The 23,574-nt window shown below is 40.2% G+C and overlaps 1 protein-coding gene across 1 annotated transcript in view; it reads left to right on the forward strand.

Annotated features, from left to right (window-relative positions):
• The window catches only part of LOC137239687 (uncharacterized), a 568,632-nt gene that overhangs the window by 381,041 nt on the left and 164,017 nt on the right, over window positions 1-23,574 (forward strand). The gene's annotated exons all lie outside the window — the stretch shown is intronic.

The following is a 23,574-nucleotide window of genomic DNA, read 5'->3' on the forward strand; positions in this document are numbered from 1 at the left end:
CCTGCCTCAAGAATTCAGAAGAAGTACGGGAGTTTTGGAAACAAAACCATCTGCTACACTGTCTGCCATTCTGTACATTCCACCTAAAGACTGATGGCTACAACATCGCACTTAAATGTGGGATGAGGTGTATACCGATAGTTCCAAAGTAGGAAGGACATTGTACTGGTTCGGAAATAAAAAAAAATCCTGAAAGCTGCCAAATCACTGTAGTGTTTTTCAGGCGCCGTTGGTAGCCGTTACCAAAACAAACCCGCGCAGGTGTGCCTGTCATAAGAGGCGACTAAAATACCAAATTGAAAAAAGGGGTGGTGTAGCGCAATTTTTTTACTTCTCCAACCTAATTGTCAACGTCACCTACCCGGGGCGAATAATATGGGTTCCTGGCCACTGTGACATCTCAGGAAACTGCGCCGCGGATGAGCTAGCTAGGGAAGGCACCAACTTGCAAACAACAACCTCCGCTGGTTGGGCCAGCCCTCCTCTAAACACTTGCAAATACCACCTGCGATCTTTTTTCATGGATCAGGCAAACGCCAGATGGGCGAGGGAACCTACATGTAGTATATCCAAGCAAATCTGGCCTAAGCTGGATGAAAAGAGATCGCGATCGGTGATATTGTTGAACCGTATCTCTATAAGCCCACTAGTGGGCCTTCTTACAGGTCACTGTCTCATGGGCACTCACGGTGCCTATATGGGCCTGCAGACAAATAACTTCTGCCGCAGCTGTAGGGACGAGGAGGAGATAGAAAGCGTTGAGCACTATCTGTGCCACTGTCCCGCACTGCCAAAAACCAGATACCAATGCCTCCACAGACACTATTTTGGGTGCCTTGCGGAGCTTGAATCTATAAACCCAAACGACATCTTGCGTTTCATTAGGCAAACGCGTTGGTTTAGCCTCACTGGGGTCTAAACTTTCTTCTTCTTCGAAAGTAGGGTAATAGGAAATAGGGGCCACCCGTGTGGTAGCACAACGGGCCACAACGGCCTACGTGAGTCTCCGCTCGGACAGTGGAGGCAGTCACTCTAACCTAACCTACCCGGGGCGAACACTGTTTCTTTAACAATCAAGGCTCTGGTGACTCAAAGTTCCTCATAGGCCTAGGAGGTGGGAGGCCGGGATGGGCCTGAAGGTTTCATGTGGTCATACTCAAACTTTCCCCAGATGGTCGGGCTAGTACCTTAATGGTGCTTGATACCGGAACGTATCGCATCTGTATCCGGCAAAGGACCATAAACATTAACCTGGTTCGATCTGTATGGACGAAAGTTAACCTATATCGCGCGATCGATTTTTCGATAGGATTTAGTTCAGGAAAAATGAGTTCCTCTACGCATACCCCAAAAAACTGCATTTACCAATTTTGCATTTGCCAATTGACACGAAAAAAAATACTTAAAAAATTATTTGGATTCTCGATCGCTTAAATAGAATACGGGAATGTCCCCGATTCCTTCCGTTGCTCTCAATTTGCTAGTGTTTTTGAATGCAAATGTGCGTCATTTTTTTTCATGAGACCTATTTGACTGTGCGGCTAAATGCATATCTCGTGGTATCTTATGAATCTGCCTACATACGTTTACACGCTTTTTCAGTACCCCGTACTCCAGCTTGGAAAATACTAGTCGCATCAGAATGACCCCTTAAAGCAAGACCTAAACCTGCTCAAAATAAACAGCAGAGCTCAAGCAAGTCTATGTTGGACCGGATGGTGTAAAGCGAGATTCCTTACTTCCTTCACACCTCGTCTCCACTCTTGTCCCTTCTTTAGGGAAAATTTACCCGATACCTGGTGTTTGAGTCATAGCGGGATGCCTCTAACACTGTGACCGAACTGCCTCGAGTTTAAACAAGCTTCACTAAATTTTTATTGAGCTCCCGTAAAAGGAGATGAGTGTCCGTGCCTACGCAGTTGGTTTCTGTAACCGAAACCATATTCGAATTTCCAAGTGGCGTTGGTAAAAGTGCTGATTTCTATGTTGGTAAAATCTTCTTCTTTGCCCAGAAAAGACGCCAAAGAGTTTAGTTTGTAGCGTATGCATCTTTCTGCATCTTCTATAGTGGATGGCCTATATCGAAAATAATGCAGCGGTGGCCAGAAGGTGAAAGTTTTGTTACTTCGGAAGATTTAAAGTCCTTTCCGTGATTTCAAATGCAGAAGGAGTTTAATAAAGCGAATGGCTGTTATTCGAATGAATAAACCGCTACTTGCGCAGAAAGTATTTCTACCAACACTGCAGTTTCGTAGCAGATAATACGCAAGATCTCAATTGAGGTGGAATAAATAGGTGAAGAAAACTTGATCTCCCTTGCTGCTCCCAATTCCCTATCGATGTTAAAAATAAATAAATGTAAGGCGCGATAACCTCCGAAGAGATCTAAGGCCGAGCTGCTCTTCCAATTTGGGTCGTGCTCCTCTTGATTTTCCCTACAAATTGGCCGGACGGGACCTACATGTTTTATGCCGACTCCGAACGGCATCTGCGAGGCAGATGAGTTTTCACTGAGAGCTTTTCATGGCAGAAATACACCCGGAGCGCTTGCCAAACACTGCCGAGGGGCGACCCCGCTTAGAAAAATCTTCTTCTAATTGAAAAACCTTATTTCTAAAATTTTGATGTTGCTTTGCCCGGGGTGCGAACCCAGCGCATACGGTGTGATAGGCGGAGCGCGCTACCATCACACCACGGTGGCCGCAACCCTATCGATGTTGGTTATCGTTTATAAGGAATTTCGCCGAGCGCCAATGTTATTTTAACAAAAAAGAACATCCCTGAAAGATACTATTATTGGTGTTAGTTGTTAATCGTCCTTTGCTGGACATAGATCCAGCACATTCGTCTAACTAATAGCATTTAGGCAATGGCCCGAACGTGTTGGGAACGATTTCTTATCACCACTTTGGGCCTTCTAGGCCATCTCGCACCACCTCTCCCGGAGAGTTGGAGGCTTTTACATGGTTGCCTTTTCTTCAATTTCCTTTTAAATAAAATGAAAACGGGACCGTAGATATCAAGCGCTTCAACCGTAGTAGAATTCTCGAAAAAATTGTTTTTAGTAGAGTTGCCACATAATTTTAACAACATTGTTTTATATTTGTAAACCGTGTAGCACTTCTGAATAAAGGTTCAACCACACCGATCTAAGCTCTGTCACTGATGAGATTTGTTTGTGTATTTTATCATGGTTGTTTTGAAAATTATTTGTGGAACTCTGCACTGTGGACAGACACATTTTTTGATACTTTTTCTCATTAACCGCTTCAATGCAGCTTTCATTCAGTTTTTATTTCAAATTAATGCACTTCATTTTATTTTGCCTTACAAAGCTTTAGCTGCTTATTGCTATTCACATAACCAATTTATTTGGTATTTTATTACCAATTTCGTTGAATGACAAGCGCTTTGCTGACATTTCACATTTTATTGGCAATATAAATAAAAAATTTCATTATAAATCCAGTAATAAAAAAAATTAATTATACTGAATGAAATGAGCAGCATTCATATACATTCATTTTTCGCGACTAACAACAACAACAACAACCAATTTCCGGCAACACAGCGAAATTGTCACTTACGGAAACAAATTCAACTCATCACCGAAACTTCATCACACACGTTCGTTACACAAACTCAAGCGCATAAATATTAACAACTTCCGGTCGACCGCGAACACGAGAAGAAAAAAGAGCACAACGCCACCGACGCGCGAGCGAGTTGTTGTTATTGCCGCTGTTGACTTATGCTCGTATGCACTTCCTTTAATTTCTCGCACTTAAACAAGAACAGTGGTGCACTCGAGAGCTTCGGAAAACTATTCGGCGTCCGCCTACATGTCGTGTGAGCGCAGTGATTTAGTTAGGCAAACAGTCAATCAGTTTTAGCTTGTACTTCAAGCAGTACATTCTCCATTCTCCCTACTAGCTACTACAAAAACAGTTGCGTTTGTATTCGCAGTTCTACCGGCGTTGTGCACCACTGAACTAGAACTTTTCAGAAGAAGTGCTGTTACGCATATGAGTATGTGTGTGTTTGTGTGTAATTTTTGATTTTGCACCTTACTCGTGTCGTCGGTTGTTTGCGCTGCATAAACAGTTGACAGAGAATTTTCTCATTCATTTTTTTCTGTTTGACTTTATATTTTTAATTACATGTGCGAGATTTCTGCAAACATTTAAGAATTGCTGTCACAGCACGAGTGCAATTTTTTCTTCTTCTTGTTACCATTCACTTCCTTTTATTTATATTTCTATTTTCGTTACGCGTTTTTTGAAGGACTGTTTGCGCCGCGACGAAAGTGGGGTCATATGAGACATATTTAAGTGCGAGCATAATGGGGCCGCACACAGCATCGCAATAATGTCGCATGCATCAACGAGACCGACGACGCAAACAACAGCCTAAATTAAAACGAACATAGCATCAGACGATGACTGAGTGCAATGCGAATGCGTTGACGATGCATGCGAGAAGTGTGTGTAGGTATGTATGTGTGTGTTACGACAAATTTCTATTTTCGTATATCCTCTCAGAAAAAGGGCTAAGAAAATACACAGAATTTCTTTTCTTTACAGCCTTCAAGTAGGCAACTTTAATGCTCCGCACCCCTGGCGTCATAGATGCACACTTAAAGAGTATATATATCTCAATTAAACGTTTATTCAAATTATTTGTTTTTAAATTTAGTTGTTAATTTTTTCCAACACAAAAAAGTATTAAAACAACACTTTTTTCAACTCAGAAATTTTCACTTGTAATGAAATTCTCTAGCAATTTTGCTTGCATTATCACTTTAACCCATTGAAATAATATTTTCCCACCAATCATCTTACTCCTTCACTTCTACTCTCTCTTTCCTACATACATACTATATACATTTTTATCACTTCCACAAGTAGTATTTCTATATATTGTAGTAGATATTTCAAAACACAATAAGAAAAAGTAATTTTTTCACTGAACGCCCGTACACTGAAAGTTATCTCCCGTTATTATGTCCACGCGCTTTGAGCCACCACAAAGAACTGATTTGTATTATTCACCAACTTTCAACACCATCATCAGTGCCGTCCATTTCGATCGTTTCTTTACTGATCGTCGTCCATGCGACGTGCAACCGATCATTGTTTGTTGTCAGCGGCACTGCAGTTTGGTGAGTTAAAGCCTTTAGTTGCTTTGCGGGTGTTTGGTAGAATGCATTGCCTTCTCAATACGATCACTCAGCTTGTTGCATTTTAATTATATATGTATGTAGCTCGTAAGAAACTTACCACACTTAGTTGGAAGCAGTGACTAACATGTTTGTGTTGCATGTTGGAAGTATGTGTGTGAAGGGTATATCTTTGAAAAGCAATTTATCAATTCTTAGGAGTGGTGTTATGTCTTTGGTTTCTGGTCGTGTACATGGCTTCTATGCTAAGTATATACATAGAGGTAATGAAAACTGACACCAAGAGAAGGTAGCCCTTATATTTCCGCAGTAACATAGGTCAAGTCACTGAGATCCATTAGAGAAAGGCCTACGAAACCAACGTAAGTTTAGCAAAATGTACCTTTATAAAAATTAGAAATGAGCTTCACCATCTCACCTAATACTACTTATAACAAACAGATTATATATAGCTGGAACCAAACCTCTGTATACCCCCAACAAGCCATTATTTTGTATAATAGCCAAAAGTGCCTTTATATGGTACTACGTTTGTGCTGACAAGGGCTGACAGCTCGCCTTATAGTTGTATACGTATTTTCACCATATAAAAGTATGAGAGCGGATTTATACATAGTGAGAGGCCTTTTTTGAGTTTGCAACCGATTTTACACCGAGTCGATTTATGATAATAAATGCGCCAACAGCCGCTATTCCGCCTATCAGATACTCCGTTCCATTCATTTTCGTAGATACGCTTCTAACTCAAAATTTCTAACAAATATGGACTGATCCCCCCAGCTAACTACCACTTTCAATCACTGCAGTTAGACTTATCATCCCACGGTTCCGCGATTTGTGAAAAAATCCTCCCAACTACATGGAAATAGATAATGCTTATCAAAAAAAAAAAAATACTCTCCCATATAACTTATGAGTTAGGGATGTGTTAACAAATTTTGTCTGACATCAGGAAGGTTAAAATATAGAATGCTTGAATTCTGATTATGACGGCTTTAAAACTCCAAGATAACTTCTTTGCTGCCTTCCATCATAAAGGTTTAATTTACAGAACTGCAGCTTCGCAAGGTAACTTGCCTCTCATATGTCAGACCTGTACTAGAATCCCTTGATCAGAAGGCGTAGTCGAAAATGGGAAGAGCGCATAGGAACAAGCAATTCTTTCACTAAAGTGAGAAAATGTTGAGCAATCCTAAAATCGTTATCCGTTTCGAAAAAAGCTAAAATGTAAGTGTAAGTACTTGATGTACTTTTGGAGATTGTCTGGCAAGGAAAACGGCTGCTTCTCTTACAACAGAACAGTTACGCATGCCTTGCCTTCCTTAAAATGCAAGAAAGCGAAAAGGCCAAACGTACGTACCGGAGGTACTGTTGTTATTGTTGTTGTAACGATAAAGACACACCGAGAAGGTTGTGGTTAATATTATCTATATTGATGGTCCTTTGCCAGATATAGATCGGGTACTTTCCCGTAACAAGCACCATTTAGGTAGAAGCCGGACCATCTCGGAAATGATTTAATAGGACCACATTGGACCTTTTAGACCATATCACCCCACCCCCTAGTTCTATGAGGAACTTGGAGTCGCCAGAGCCTCAGGATTCGCCACGGATAGGTGAGGTGTTCAATTGGATTGGATAAGCTAAAAATTACGCTACACAACCACTTGAATCCTTTCGTAATTGTACGCATACCTGCAGCGGGTTTATTCTAAAACCGCTGGGTAGGTACTCATGGTTTTCAGCGTAATCTCGTTTTGCATGTTACGTCCGGCTTACAATTTGTCATCCCCTTATTTACGAAAAATCGGATCTCAACTTGGTTCAAGAGAAAAACATTAATTTCGAATTATCATAATATTTCTAACGTGTTTTATGGGATAGTGCTTTAAAACGTCGACTGCGGAAGTTTGCCTTTGTTGCTGTTTTCTCTCATAGACTTCCTATATCCGCGCCTTAGCGCACCTCCGCCAACTTCTCGCTATCGCTTGCCCCAAACGGCAATGGTAGGACAGGGAAACCAACTTCTGGGCCCTAACAATACGTTCGTCGTCTGCCAATACAGTATACATACGATTGCAACATCTTTACAGTGCAGTGTATGTCCCGTACTTTGCTAATTTTCTCGATGCTTTTGGCTCAGGAACGGTAACTCCCTGACGATTGCATTTTTGGATCCACTTTGCCAAGCCACAGCCCCAATAATACCTCGAGGTTCCTGGGCTTAAACAGCACAAGCGTTGACCGTCAAGGAGAACAAGTATTTCGCAGTGCCGTCGATTCAGCGTCGGCTCTCTTTATTCCTGCTGGGAAAGGACCTGAAATTAGGAAACTCTATAAGGTGCCACAGGGTTCGAATACCGCCACCGGCGGGTTTTTGCCTACAGAATGTAATGGGCAGAAAGCCAGCCAACAACTTGTTGCGCCTCACATCACAAAGCCGCCACAGAGCTCAAAAAACTATCGTAAAGGCCAAACTCGGCCACCGTGGTGTGATGGTAGCTTGTTCCGCCTACCACACCTTATGCCCTGGGTTCGCACCCCGGGCAAAACAACATCAAAGTTTTAGAAATAAGGTTTTCAATTAGAGGGAAATTTTTCTAAGCGGGGTCGCCCCTCGGCAGTGTTTGGCAAGCGCTCCGGGTATATTTCTGCCATGAAAAGCTCTCAGGGAAAACTCATCTACCTTACAGATGCCGTTCTGAATCGGCATAAAACATGTAGGTCCCGTCCGGCCAATTTGTAGGGAAAAGTCAAGAAAAGCACGACGTAAATTGGAAGAGAAGCTCGGCCTTAGATCTCTTCGGAGGTTATCGCGCCTTACATTTATTTTTTTAAAGGCCAAACTCTCAAATGGACAGGCATAGGTGGAATAACTCGCCGATCTTACAACACCTTGACGGTGAGGGATTTAGCTACCTGGGCAAGCTGACTATTTATCAAGATCCTCATTTGTAATTCCTAAAAAAATTGTAACAGACCGTGGTTATTCTGCTGGAGTGTGAAAAGTCAGCTAACCCAGGACAGATATATTGTCCGATATCTCTTTTTTTACCAGTGGCTAAGATATTGGAAACCGTTGACCTGCTATTAATCACTCATTTGCATTAATACAATGAGTTCTTCGTGCGCCCTTTTCAACGAATTCATCTATTACCACTTTTCTCCTGGCCAACCCTCTTCGAAATAAGATGTTTCATGAGAAGAGCCGTAATTGATCTTCATGCATCGCTTGCCTCGAAAGTGTTTCTGTATGTAATGTATGTGTAACGAATTATACACCAATAAACATCAAACGCAACATGTTGCTGCAACATGTTTGTTACTAAAAATATATAAATAAAACTAATACCGGCATACGAGGTAAACAATCTCAGCTGCTGAACTTGTTTTGTTTACATTTTTATATGAAGTAGATTTGCTCGATCGTACATTCATACATATTTAGCACACGACGAACCAACTTGTCTGCTGGTGTGGTGAGTTTCAATAAATTTATGAAATTACCTGTTTGCTTGAATGTAAAGCGCTGCAAGTAGAATGGATGGTGCCTTTTGAAGGCGTGCGCTGTTTGCTACAAATTTCTTGCATTCTCTTGCATCTGTTCCGCTAAGCATCAGGTACTTCATAACCGATCGTTTGAATGTATTGGATTTCCTCTTTCATCTCTGTACAAAAATTCATGGTCAGTCAATTGGGGATTTTCCCATATTGTAAGAGACTGCAATACAAGAACAAGCACAATGCTCATAATGTCAAACGAACAATGCCGGGCACCATGTTGTCCTTTGTGCATTTCACGCTTATCGCTGTGAGATCCTTTTAATATCCATATATATTTTTTTTTCGATTTATTTTAGTGTTTTAACTTTGTAACATATTTTCATTCTTGTTTCCAAAATTTATTACCATTCAAAATCAGTTTCGCCCAATTTTTTTGTTTTTGTAGATTACATACAGAAAGCATACACAATGAGCATGTGTTATGTGTGTTTTTTTCTTTTTGTTGTTGATCCTCTAATTTTTCTTTTTTTGTGAACCAAAAATGTATTTCCTATGCGCATGCGTTCGTGCCGAGTAATTTCGATTATCCTTTTGCGTTGCGCTTAATCTTTTATTTTGTTTAGCATGCCTGTGACGTTTCCAAGAGGAATCTACTTAAATTACTTGAAATCTCATTGTTCCAAATTCAATACGCTTGTCATTTTTGCTTGGAAACAAAGCATAACCACACAAGTGCCTCGCTTTGAATGTAGAAGGATAGAGTGCGTAGTGTATTTGATAAGTAAATATTACGTAAGTGTGATGGTAGCAAAAAACAAAGAAAGGATCTGATTATCCTTTGAAGTAAGGCATTTTTAGAATGGATTCCGAGTAATGTGGATATTTTTTTAGATTGTTGATCTAAATCCTTCAAAGGCGAACCTAAGCTTTCCAACTTGAATCAAGGATATGTAAAAGTACTTTAGCGTAATACATGTCTAAGAATCTAATCTGACTTTCTTCATCTTCTTCCGCTAGTCAGGTGACTTCTTAGACAATGCACAATTAGCTCTATGATTTGTCAGGCCATTAAGGACATATAAGCCAGGGCATCGATTATCGGATTGATCGCCAACGCGGAGAATATGGATATAATGTTGTTTAGTTAGATGTATAAGATACCGAACAGGACTAGGCTCAAGCAAGGACGGGTGACCCTGCAGGAGAAACCGTGTACAATATATCTATGATTCATTAAAGACAGGAAGTTGTCGTGGAAGCTCAACGCGAGGAGAGAGTTAAGAATACCTTGACGGCACTTTATGCACACCCTGCAGTCAAACCAAATGGTTGTATGCTAGAAGAATAATAGTTTGCCAAAAATCCCAACTAGTTAGAGGTCTGTCTGTTGTCCATATTAGCAACTGGTATTTTTAACACGGCGATGTCCTACGAAATATCAATTGCCAGTTGAAAAACTAGTCAGTATATGCATCAGGCTCATACCATTTAACACGCTAGTCAACCTCTGCGTCAGCATTATACCGGATGGCATACTAGATATTACAAACACCAATATCATACCAATTGACATACAAGTTAGTTTTGCAACATTGTTCACCGGATGCGACCAAGCGAAGATATTTACCGACTCAGTGTGGTTTAGGCTTAGGGCCTCCATATGTTTATCTGCATCTACCGGCTGAGTTGGTAGGTGCCGTATGTCATCGTAGCGCTTACGGAGATTTTTCCATATCCCGCTGGGAGTCGAGGCTAGATCAGGCAGTTATATGCTGGGATTCCCGGCCCTGTGACAGTTCAGCAAAAACTCCTTTAAGTTGAGCTCTTTCGCCTCATTATGTAGTTGGTGTTCAGGGGTCATGAGAAGATTTGCCGTGGTAGTTCTGAGTGCAGATACGAGTTCGGAGACATGCGCTTTGAAGGTGAGAGTGTTATAGAATGTCACTCCTGGGTGATAGACAGTCGGTAGTGTAACGCCATCAACGTGAATGTCCAATATTTGCGTCATCTGTTCCTTCCACGTCGTAAACAAAACTTGGACTTGGTCGGCAATAGTTTAACATCACGCGAGGTGGAAAAACAGAAAGACTAGGTTGATAACTATTCATTTGTCTATTGAGGGGCCAGGGCCAGTTGCCATTATCGTGCAGCCGTCGGCATAAGATATGTTGGTATCCCTGCACCACCCCTTGTTTAATGCTCCTAGGTTTCGCTCTTAAATTGAACCGACGCTTGCTGACCACTCATTTGCGGTCAATATGTTTAGACAAGTGGTTAACGTTCTTTGTCCGGCAGTAGTTGTCCTTATGCTCAAGGTGTTCTAGCATAGGCATAGCTATTCCGTCTGGGCCTATTGATTTAGACGGTTTGGCCTTTTCAAAGGTTTCATTAATCTGCAGAAGTAACGAAGAAGTATTCTCTGATAGTGTTTGTGTCCCCGTTGAAGTACGCATTGCAAATTGCCGGCAGAAAGCGTTCGCGCATTTCATAGAGTCCGACAGACAACATTCTTGTCAATGGACTATTCCAAAACTGACTAGTATGAATAACCCCACAAAATTCTAGTCAGGAAAATATGACATTCTTTCGGTTTGCATAAAACCAAATGTAATCTTAAAAATTTCGAGTTTTAAGAATACATACAAAATATTTGTAATACTAGAAGTATATTTACCATACATAATGGGTATCCGTAAATTGAAATTTCTCATAGGCGCTGAGAGTCCAATTGTGCTATGGAATGCATACTTCCGCCCTAGGGTCGCAAGATATTTTAGAAAATACTTATCGTTTGTTCGCATACGGCTTCAAGTCATTTCCTATTGGGTATATGAAATATTAAAGATTCCTAAGCATACTTTTGGAACTCAAACGCCTCTAGCATTATCCTAATTTTATTCTCTTCAGACATACAAACAGTTTTATAGTTTTCAAAATATTGCACGATTACGCATTTAATTTCACACGTTCTTCATAACAACAACAAAAAAAATATCTTCAAACAAAGGGATACTTTTCATGTTTCCAAAGCACTTATGAAGCTCATTTTACTTCAAGGTGAGATAAGAGGATCGCATTAAATTCCTTAGACACATGTTAGACTGTACCGAAAAAAAATATATTTCTTCATATACCCAAACTACGAAGGAGCTCATGAGAAAAAGGGGAAGAGAAGAAGAGTAATGAGCTTAGTACTTTTTTGTGTGTCAAAGCGCCAAATCCTATTTTTTTACATTTTTCATGAAAATATTTCTTATATATATATTAATATGTATATGCTAATGGGAGATTTCCAGGCAGATTAAGGGGTTTATGATATCCACGAAATAGGATCCCTGTCGCAAAGTGCGACTTAAATCATCGAACCTAGAGTTCGACGCGGTTTTATAAATCGTTTTCGAGATGATCGTTAATGAGGTTAGTTTCTGGAGTATACTTGGTTAATATCTGGCTACATTCACCGCTCATATTCCACATGTGCAGGAATGGGTGGAAAATTAATATGGTACGAGTGTTTGGTGAACCTGTTTACTGATGGATCCAGTATGCACGGATGGCCGGGGGTAGATTATTCTGCCAGGAGCTCGATGTTAGCCGGAAAATTAGGCTGCCCGATCACTGCAGCATTTTCCATTTTCTGCTATAATTCCTCATAAGGAAAGTGGATTTTCCATGTCGGACGTTGTTGTGTTATTAGCAATTAGTAGGTTGGAGTTGTATGTGTAAGCTCACCAATATGGAGAACACTCCCTTAAGGAAGTCAATGGCCATCTGCCGTTAGGTGGCAGGACGTCGTGATGTGGTGGTAGCGTACACCGCCTACCACACCGCAGATTCCAGGTTCAATTCCCTGACAAAGCAACATCAAAAACTTAGAAACAAGCTTATCCAATTCGAAAAAAAAATGTTTTCTAAGACGTGAGTTGGCTTAGCAAACGCTAGGCTGACACCACCTCTTGCAGTGTGTTAAGGTTGGTTGGTTGGCCTGTAGTTGACTCCAAGCGCTCTGCTGAGCTTTAGAGTTTACAAAAGCTCATCTATAGTTTTTAGAGTTTTAGCAGGGCACTGCTCAATGGGAGTCCATGCGATATGCCTTATTATACTTGACTGCCCTAGCCTTGTCAGAGGGGTCACCTCTTGGCAGAGATTTGTAAAAAAAAAAAAATAAATGTAAGGTGCGATAACCTCCGAAGAGATCTAAGGCCGAGCTTCGGTTCCAATTTGCGTCGTGCTCCTCTTGATTTTCCCTACAAATTGGCCGGACGGGACCTACATGTTTTATAACGAACGGCGTCTGCAAGGCAGATGAGTTTTCACTGAGAGCTTTTCATGGCAGATATACACTCGGAGCGCTTGCCAAACACTGCCGAGGGGGGACCCCGCTTAGAAAAATTTTCTTCTAATTGAAAAACCTTATTTCTAAAAGTTTGATCTTGCTTTGCCCGGGGTGCGAACCCAGGGCATACGGGTGGCAATCGGAGCACGCTACCATCACACCACGGTGGCCGTCAAACAGTCCGAGTATATTTCTGCCATGAAATGCTTACGGCCCCGTCCCGCGAATTTTTACGAAAAATTAAAAGGAGCACGATGCAAATCGGAAGAGAAGCTCGGCTCAAATCTCTTCGGCGGTATATGGCGCCTTGATATTTTTTTTAAGGTGACTGCACTCTTTTACGCAATACTTCACATTAGGGCGCGTTCAAATTTTTTTGATACAGCCTAATATTTTTGCATACATATACATATATGTAGATTATATATCTATTATTCATTCACTTGTTTATTTTCCATGCAACCTTTATTTTGTTCTCATTATTCAATGTAAGGCGTAATCCTTTTCATTCAATTATCACACAGCTCCTTGAGTACACAAAACCAATTTAGTTTCGCATTCTTCTACAAACCGAGAACTGTAGTTGTTTGCCTTTGAATAGCAATTTTTCAAACTAAATTTGAATGCCACAAATCAGGCAGTAAAACAACAATTTCAATGGTTGCCAGATCACTTTGCTAACGCTAGACTAGAAGCGCTGAAGAGTTGAGTTCTTTTGAATCATTCAACATTGCGTTGGGCTGTAATTTGATCGGCTGTCACACACACACACACAAACTCACTTACATAAGTAGAAGAAGATTTATAAATACTTAAATATCATTTCAAGTTATATAAATCCTTGTACTTGGCCGCTTCATCCAATTTGCCACATCACACAGCTGCTGCTGCTGCGCATTTGCATAAATAATTTCCATTCGTGTTGCAGTAGCAGTCAAGTCGTCGTGTAAAGTGAATTGCTCTTGAACCAGATCCCAGGTCGTTGGTGGCAATTGCATGAATAGAAGTGAGACTATCAACTTTTCTACGATCGTTTATATTTTAGTATGGTAAATGTGGAGTTTTCTCAGTCTGTACATGCAGTGATGATTTGCAATGTTGCAACAAAGATTTTATCGGAAAATGGGCGATCAGTAGCAAACTTTCAATGAGTTATTAGAAGTGGAAAGAGGGTGTGGCTGCTATAGCACATTTCAAATTATTGAGGGCTTTGCGGAGAGAAATGAGAGGGGACTTAAGAAGCTAAACAAGCAAAACAAGAATAAAAAATTTATGGAAAAAAGAGTAGTTGGTTGCTGTGCTGCTCGGATACTAGAGACCATTTAGCACACGTGGCACCATTTTTATGCACTTTCTCCTGGAACCAATAGCTGTGATTTTAATAGAGCTATTCGGTGCTCCGTTGAAACCAATTAACGTGCTGATATTTACTAAGAAACATTTGGCAACTTCCGGAAATTCCGACAGTTTATAACTGCACATAGTTTAAATCCTTGTGTATGCTAGAGCTGGTCATTTGCACAGTGAGTGCGCGACTTCTTTGTTGCTCTCGCTACAACTACTGAGAATGTTGAATGGGGATCCCTTCTTTATCCTAAAATTTTTTTCTTGACCTAATTTAGCAGTTCCTCTGTTATACTACTAACATTGCGATCTGGAGGCCGATCACCTAGAATCTGCTTTGTATATTTCTTTTGACTAATGTGAGCGGATGATGCATCTCGACCGTCTTCGTACCGGTACAACAGTGTCCCTGCCATTGCAAGTTCTTCTGGTATCGCGTTGCTCTTACTGTTGCTGTGACCTGGAAACACTATATTAAATATATTTGCGAAGTTAACTGCGCTTTAAGCGATATCTTGCAGGTGCTTTCAGCCTTAGACGATGTGATGTCGGAGTAAAGCGCAATGAGCCATGCTTGACTATCTTCATAAATGCGTACACCGCGCCCTCACTCCGAGTGCTCAGACGAGAGCGTACAAGTCCTCTCTATACTCAGAACTTGCGCTTGCAAGATACTATCCGAGTTAGGAAGATGGACTGCAAGCAATTACCTAAATTGTTTAGACAAAACACCTGTTCCAACGCCGCAGACCATTTTGAACCCGTCGGTATAAAGTGCAATTGCGTCCTTTTGTACCCTATCTCCCTCCACCCCATATTGAAGGACATTTTATGACAGCTGTCAACACGAAGCGATGGCATGGGATAATCCGATGAAGAAACCACCAATAAAGTAGTAGCTGGAAGAGTATTTAGACTCAGAAGCGAGATTGGTGTTGTGATGAAGCCAAGGATGAACCCACAAAAATTTCTGAACCGCTACCGAAGCTAACGTAATTAATGTTTTATATTTATTTGAATAGTAGCAACACTGAACTGTTAAGCACCTACAACCCGCCAGATAGAGTCACAAGTATCCAGCAAGCCACAAGATCTGAAAGTTGTTTGGGAAGCTACTAAGCCACGGAATTTCTATAATATTCATTTCGTATAGAGTAAGACTCACAATTAATGAAGAGCAATGTAGGCAACGACTTCGGACACTACTAAATGCCGGGAGGGCCATAACTAATAACAAAGTTTGTTCCACTTCAGTACAAGGGAATATTCTTGGGAGAAGATGTTTTCATAAGAACCATAACAATTATATAACTTTCCGGTAACAAATTGGTAAATCTCCGATAACCAATCGTGAACTTTAAAAAAAATCGATAACTTGTTGATAATAAATCTATTACTTTTCGATAACATGTTGATAACTTTTTGATAGTAAATCGATAAGTTGTCGCAAAATTTTTGGTATCAACGAAAACTTTCAATAAATAATCGATCACTTTTCCATAGTATATCGATATACTTTCGATAACAAAATGATAACTCTTCGATAAAAATAAGTAACTTGTTGATAACCTTTGTTATCGATAGAAAATTTAAAACACTTGGACAACAACTCGTAATCTCATCGAAAACAAACCGTTAATACTTCGATACCAAATTGATAAGCCCCAGCGTATTAGGGGCTTAGAACTTACCCGCGGCAGGTATCCTCTCGTAAGAGGGGACTAAAATATCCAAATGATTTAGAGGGTTGTCTAGCACAACACTTTCAAGGGGCTGCCAGCGCAATTTATAGCTTCTCCAACCCAACTGTCAACCTCACCTATCCTTGGCGAATCCTGTTTCTTTAGCAGCTGATGCTGTAGCGACCCCAAGTTCCTCAAGGAACTAAACGGCTCCCGGGGTGGTCGGGCTTGTACCTTAATGGTGCTTGTTACCGGAACGTACCGGATCTATGTACGGCAAAGCACCATCAAGACAACAACAACGCCGTCCAGTTTCACTTTTTGCTTAGGTTTCGACTTCTGCTCTCTTCTTTTCTCTTCTCACTCTTTCTTTTATTTCCTCTCCTTCCCTTTGATTTCCTTATCTTTCCTTTCCTGGTCTTGATTAGCTATCTGATTCGCTCATATGTATATACTCTACGTCGTACATTGTGCCCACATTCTGTATTCCCCATACAGTGAGCATAAATGTATTCTTCCCCTGCTTAAAGTCTCTCGTCACATGGAAGAAATGCTCCCAAAAACGCGGCTGCAATTTGTTGTTAGCAGTAGTAAGCAAAGCTTAGATTATGGAGGGAACATGTCTCTGCTCTCCTAAATGGAGGCAGCAATTCACCGCGCAGAGATGAAGAATCCGATCCCACAATCGATGATGATGGAATATATGTCCCCCCGCCCGATTATGACGAAGTTAGAATAGCAATAACCAGATTGAAAAACAACAAGGCCGTGGGCGCTGATGGATTACCTGCGGAGCTATTCTAGTACGGCGGCGAGGAGTTGGTAAGGCGCATGCAGCAGCTTCTTAGCAAAACATGGACGGACGAGTGCATGCCCGACGATTGGAATCTAAGTGTTCTTTGCCCAGTCCACAAGAAGGGGGATACTGCAAAATGCACCAACTATCGTGGAATCAGCATTCTTAGTATCGCATATAAGGTCCTTTCAAGTGTATTGTGCGAAAGATTTAAGCCCACCGTGAACCGGCTGATTGGACCTTATCAATGCGGCTTCAGACCTGGCAAATCTACTATTGACCAGATTTTCACAATGCGCCAAATCTTGGAAAAACCCGTGAAAAGAGAATCGACACACATCACCTCTTCGTCGACTTTAAAGCCGTCTTCGACAACATGAAAAGGAGCTGCTGCCTATATGCCGCTATGTCTGAATTTGGTTTCCCCGCAAAACTTATACGGCTGTGCAAACTGACGTTGAGCAACACCATCAGCTCAGTCAGAATTGGCAAGGACGTCTCCGAGCCGTTCGAAACTAAACGAGGTTTCAGACAGGGTGACCCCCTATCGTGCGGATTCTTTAATTTGAGCTGGAGAAAATTATATTAGCTGCACAACTTAACCGCACTGGAACAATATTCTATAAAAGCGTGCAATTACTGGCATATGCTGATGACATTGATATCATCGGCTTAAACACCCGCGCTGTTAGTTCTGCTTACTCCAAACTGGAAAAAGAAGCGGTAAAGATGTGTTTAATAGTGAATGAGGACAAAACGAAGTACCTACTGTCATCGAGCAAAGAGTCAGCGCATACGCGCCTTGGCAACCACGCTACTGTTGGCAGCCATAATTTGGAAATAGTAAAAGACTTCGTTTATTTGGGAACCAGCATCAACACTAGCAACAACATCAGCACTGAAATCCAGCGAAGAATCAATCTTGCCAATAAATGCTACTTTGGACTAGGTAGGCAATTGAAAAGTAAAGTCCTCTCTCGGCGAACGAAAATCATACTCTACAAGTCACTTATCGTACCCGCCCTGCTATATGGGGCAGAAGCATGGACCATGACAACAGTAGATGAAGCGGCTATGGTAGTGTGCGAGAGAAAAGTTCTTCGAAAGATTTATGGACCTTTACGCGTTGGCGATGGCGAGTACCGAAGAAGATTTAATGATGAGTTGTACGAGCTATACGCAGACATCAACATAGTCCAGCGAATTAAAACGCAGCGGCTGCGCTGGCTAGGCCATATTATGCGAATGAAAGGTGATGCTCCGGCCAAGAAAGTGTTTCTCTCGGAACCCGCCTATGGAAGCAGAGGTAGAGGGCGGCCCCCACTCCATTGGAAGGACCAGGTGGAAAACGATTTGAGCTCCCTTGGTGTGACCAATTGGCGCCGGTTGGCGGAGCGAAGGAGCGACGGCCTAACCGTTTAGACGGTTAAGCGCCAATTAAGTAAGTAGTAAGCAAAGAAAAACAACAAAAAAACTATTTAAAAATGCACTCCCTCACGTTTCCGAAAGAGCGCTTCAAAAAACAAATCTAACGCTGGTATGAAAATTTAAAAATCGATCATCAAATCGAGGTCGCAATGTTATGATCTCGTCATCAAAAGGTCATTACCAAAATCATCAAAATAAGCTTTAAACATACCATCAACTATTACTTCGCCTCGTAACACCCTCCCTCCGGTTATGCTGCAATTGACGTTAAACTGCAGTTAACTGAAAAGCGAAATCATTTAGTAGCGTTTAAATAACCAGAAAATTGTCAATTAGCTTGCAATTCTTACATAAACGCCAAAGAAAACACAATTTTGGCTCAGCTCCACTGAGGTTTGTCTTCTGTAATCATCCTTGGAGTTGACTAGAAGCAGAAAAAATATAAATCCAGTAGTCGTCGCAGTGACCGCGCTGACTGGCGCTTACAACTGCCAATCAAATAAATATTTTTACACAAAACTAAATAAATACAACAAAAAATATCAAAAACTTGTTTTTGGAGGAGCTTGTCAACGCATGCGCTCGTAATCCGTCAAAATCTTGTTACAGGCGACAGTGAATTAAGCCGAAATGCTAGGACAGACAGATGGAACACAAACACAAAACTGCACAAATATTTAGAAGAAAAGAAGAAAGATTGAAATAAATTGAAACTTTAAGAGTAGGGAGCTTGTATTTGATATGCTAGAATTGGCGTTCGGGTCGGTGGTGGCGCGTCGATTTAGTGGACAACACACAACAGTGGCTGGCCCTTTGCTGTGTCAGTGGTATTAGTAGCCATAAAAATCTAGCCGCCGGCGATCTAAATCAATTTACTTTGGTGGGCAAGTCGGTCTAACTAGCACTTTTTGTATATATAAATAAATTCATGTATGGCACGTTCCATGTTAAATTGACAAATTTAACAATTTTAAGGATTTTTTTTTTTTTTCAAGTGAATAATAAAAATTTCGAAACTGAAGCAATTTTGCAAATTTCTTTATTTCAGGCATTAAAAAAATTTAAAAAAGATCAAAATCCGATTTTGAAAATTTTAAAACTTTTTTACCAAAACCGCGATAAAATCCGGTGATCGAATTGTTACAATCTTCGAATTCCGATAATCTTTCGATTTTCTTGAAATGATCATCTACCGAAGTTCTGTTGAACGAGCCTTAAAATATTCTCCACAATTTGGCCTAAAAGCATAAGTATATATGTACCAAAGTGTATAGAAGAAAAATAGCTACAAAGGGCAAAACTTAGATACAAATTACAAAGCCGTGCAGCTGGTCATTCATATGGTTGACTGGATAGAGGCAATTGCCTTAACAACAGTAAAAATGCAGGCGATTTCATCGACATCAAAACTCAGCACCCGAAAAGCTAGCGGATGACGAAGTGAAATTCAGAAATATGTCGTCGTTACCTTCGCCACGTCCAAATTTTCTCTAATAATAACAATATAATGTACGTATTTCTTCTTGTTCCTCATTTACTTTTAATTTCTTTTTCCTACCAAAAAGTGGAATAAAAGCCACACTATGTTTGTACTCCCATCCAGCCATACTCGCGTTCTTCAATTGTAGCGTTTAAAATAAAACTGATTCATTATACCTCAGCTTGTGCTGCTTTTGTACACTCAGTAGTTGCCCCGTTCGCTGCTTATTTGTTTCACCTTTATGTATCTGGTATTCACTTTTCCTCGTGTTCCAATGAAACTTGATCCAGATACGGATAGAGATTTAACATGCAAATGCAACAACACCCATATCTTAAAAACACATTGAAATGCTACCACAAGATTAGGCCAATATCTCCTGAAGAAATTATGATATTGATACAAAAACCTATCCTATTTTAATGCCTGTCTTAAAGCCCTCATCAACAGCACTCATTAAATACTGATAGTGTAAAACAAAGCCTAGATTTACCAAGGTCTACATTTTGGTCTATATCTCCTGACCGTAGCCTGAAATACAGTTTTATTACCTATTCACAGGCATAACTACTATTGAAAGCTTATTATACTCTACATTCGTCAAAATCTTGCATTAGCTATCCATAATGTGAAAACGCAATGGGGAGCTATACGTGGTCACACCTCGATTATTAAGAGATATATAAAAAGAAACCTTCCTATGCAAATACCCATGTCAAAATTCTTCGTTTAGTAACCATATCACAAAAACTTAGCCAGGTGTGTCCCAGGTCTACATTAACGTATATCTACCGAAAACGGATTTAGCTATCGCAAACAAGATTACCCTATATTGAGGTCGATATCAACCACTTCATTGGATGCTCATATTGTATAAACGCGCCCTATGGCTACTCGGGAACACGTTTTGATCTCAAGGCCCTAGTAGGACAGCCGTACAAAATATAGTTCAAAAACCTTTAAAATAAGTAATAAGTTTGGAAAAATTGTACTTTTTTTCAAAATTGTAAATTGCCTTAATATCTCAGAAAAATATGTGAACCTGGCACTGAAAATTAGAGCATATCACTAAAGGAGTTGAAAATGTACACCCAGGATTCGAATACTTTCCCTGTGGAGATTGAAACAAAAAAATGTTTAGCACTTTAAATGAATGATGTAATAAAATTTGAAAAATTCGTAAAATCTGAACTGTCAGTTGTATGGGAGATGTAATACATATACGACTGATCTCGACGATTTTTTCAGATTTCAAAGTATGCCATATACGATGTAAACATCTGGGACAATTTCAAGCTGCTTACCGTTAAAATGAGGAAATAATGAAGAAAATCGTCTCATCATATGCTATAGTGGTCGTTGTTTTTGTAGTGATAAAGACACTCTCCGAGAGATTTGGGGAGTGTTATCGATGTTGATGGTCCTCTACTGGACAAAAATCGGGTACGTTTCGGTAACAAGCACATAAAGGTCGCGCTTGCCATCTTGGGAACGATTTAATATGACCACATTGAACCTTCTAGACCTTCTCGCTTTTAAGGACTTATAACTTAAATCAAATTTAAAATACCACTTTATTTTCATGAAATGTATAAAAATTAGAATAGAGTACGAATATATTCAGTTATAATTAGTGTGTCATAGAAAAAGTGAAAATCGTAAATAATGTAACGAATTTTGGGTAGTTTCTGATTATTTTGCAGCTTTGGTTAACGTTCGAATCTCTGAATTGTAGAAAAAATAACTCAAATATTCATTACAGCAAAATTTTCTTTATTTGCACTACTTTGGTAGGAGCTACTTCACAATTGCCATACTCGCGTTCTTCAATTGTAGCGTTTAAAATAAAACTGATTCGTTATACCTCAGCTTGTGCTGCTTTTGTACACTCAGTAGTTGCCCCGTTCGCTGCTTATTTGTTTCACCTTTATGTATCTGGTATTCACTTTTCCTCGTGTTCCAATGAAACTTGATCCAGATACGGATAGAGATTTAACATGCAAATGAACAACACCCATATGGATCAATTTGTTGTTGCATTTACATGTTAAATTTCTATCCGTATCTGGACCACGCTTCATTGGAACGTAACATTTGTCTTCTTGTTATGTGCGTGTGTATATGTGGGTAAGAACTTCTGCTCCTATATCAGACGTCGGCAAATAGTGGCACAATTGTGCACACTAAATTCACACGTATTCTTATTCTCTTTAGTTTAGTAGTAGCTGAGCATTTGGCGCAGCAACATCGGTTGTGTGCGTCGCTCGCAATGTTGGCGAATGTTGTTAGCAAGCAACGAGCAAAGGTCGTTTGTTAGTTTCTTTCAATGCGCACAAGGAAAAATATTTTATTTTGACCAACCCTTTTGCGCAAATGCAATGTATTTTATTGTATAAACCTTTTGCTTGCCATTGTGCTCATAAAAAAATAATAACAAACGATCTTGTCTTGTTGCTTGCTAATAAGCGAAAGAACTACGCAAAACGATGCATCAAGCTATGTGCGCGATCATCGCACTCTCACTAAAACATCTGCATTTTCATTTTGCCGACGTCTGTTCTAGATGATGATTACTTGATGTATGATGTTTCTCTTTCCTAATCGCTCTTAGCTGCTCACCGAAGTAATATATTCGCTCTTATCTTCTTTCCTGCTTGCTTTGATGTTATTGTGCATTTATTTACTAGCAGCATAGTGATGTATAGAACTGCTAATATTTGCCACAATAATTGAAAGAAAACATAGAGAAGATTCAATGTTGATGTTTTACAGAATGTCCAAAATTTTTATTTTATTTTATGAAGTCAAGCACGTTTTCCACTTTTGTTTCCATACAACGTGATACGCTCGTGCAAACATTTAATATGGAATTACTCAGCTACTTCTTAGCATGCGATTCAAAAGACGTACTCGAACAGTTTGGTGTTTAAGATATTCCTTGTGTGTACTTGTTGTTGTTATTGTTGCCTTTGTCGGCGAGCCACCGTTTGCAATATGCCTGCGCCCCTTAATTGGGCATAATTTAAATTCCGCTCGTGAGGCGGCGATTTCGTCGGTTTCTAACGCGTTATTACAACAGGAATAATTTTTTCCAACTTTTTGTTGTTGTTGCAGTCGAAGTGATATTGTGTTGAGCATGCTGTTCTTGCTTACGTTTATAGAGCATTTTTGTTTAACTTCCAGTAGCAAAGGTTTTTATTTAATTTACCTGCGAAAACAACTTTTTGACTAAAATTTTGTTTGGGCTAAGCTATTTAAGGTGCCATTAGCTGTGTGCACTGGGTGTCAGTAGCGCTTGCACATTTTTTGGCAAGTTCTCTACGAGATAGCCAAAATTGCCCGCCTACCAACACTACCCACCAGCCCCACTGGATATTTGACCAGCCCAGTCACTTCCTTATTTGCCGTTGAACATAGATTTTAACTATGCCGCGGCATTAGCATTGAAATTTGGCATTTCGTTTACGTATTTTAATTGATAATGGCGCTGGCATTTTTTGTGTGTAAGAAGAATTTTTTTTTTGTGTTTTGGTTTTAAGCTCTTAATTGCTAATTGGTGTGCCAAATGATTTGCTAGACGAGATTAGCATAACAGCTTGCAAGGAGCTAATGGAATATCGTTTGAGAAAAATTAAATAATTCAATAGGAAAAGGACCAGAAAAAACGATAGTAGAACTTTCTATGTAAAAGAATTGATAATAAAGGCAAGGATCGTGAATGGCTTGAATTTGGTAGGCTGCAAATGCCGTGACGCCCATCCAAATTAGGTATGTACAGTAAACACAACTAATCTTTTGGCTACACTTCCAATCCCGACAAAGGTC

Source organism: Eurosta solidaginis, chromosome 2, assembly GCF_040869045.1.
Source record: "Eurosta solidaginis isolate ZX-2024a chromosome 2, ASM4086904v1, whole genome shotgun sequence".
Classification (NCBI taxonomy): domain Eukaryota; kingdom Metazoa; phylum Arthropoda; class Insecta; order Diptera; family Tephritidae; genus Eurosta; species Eurosta solidaginis.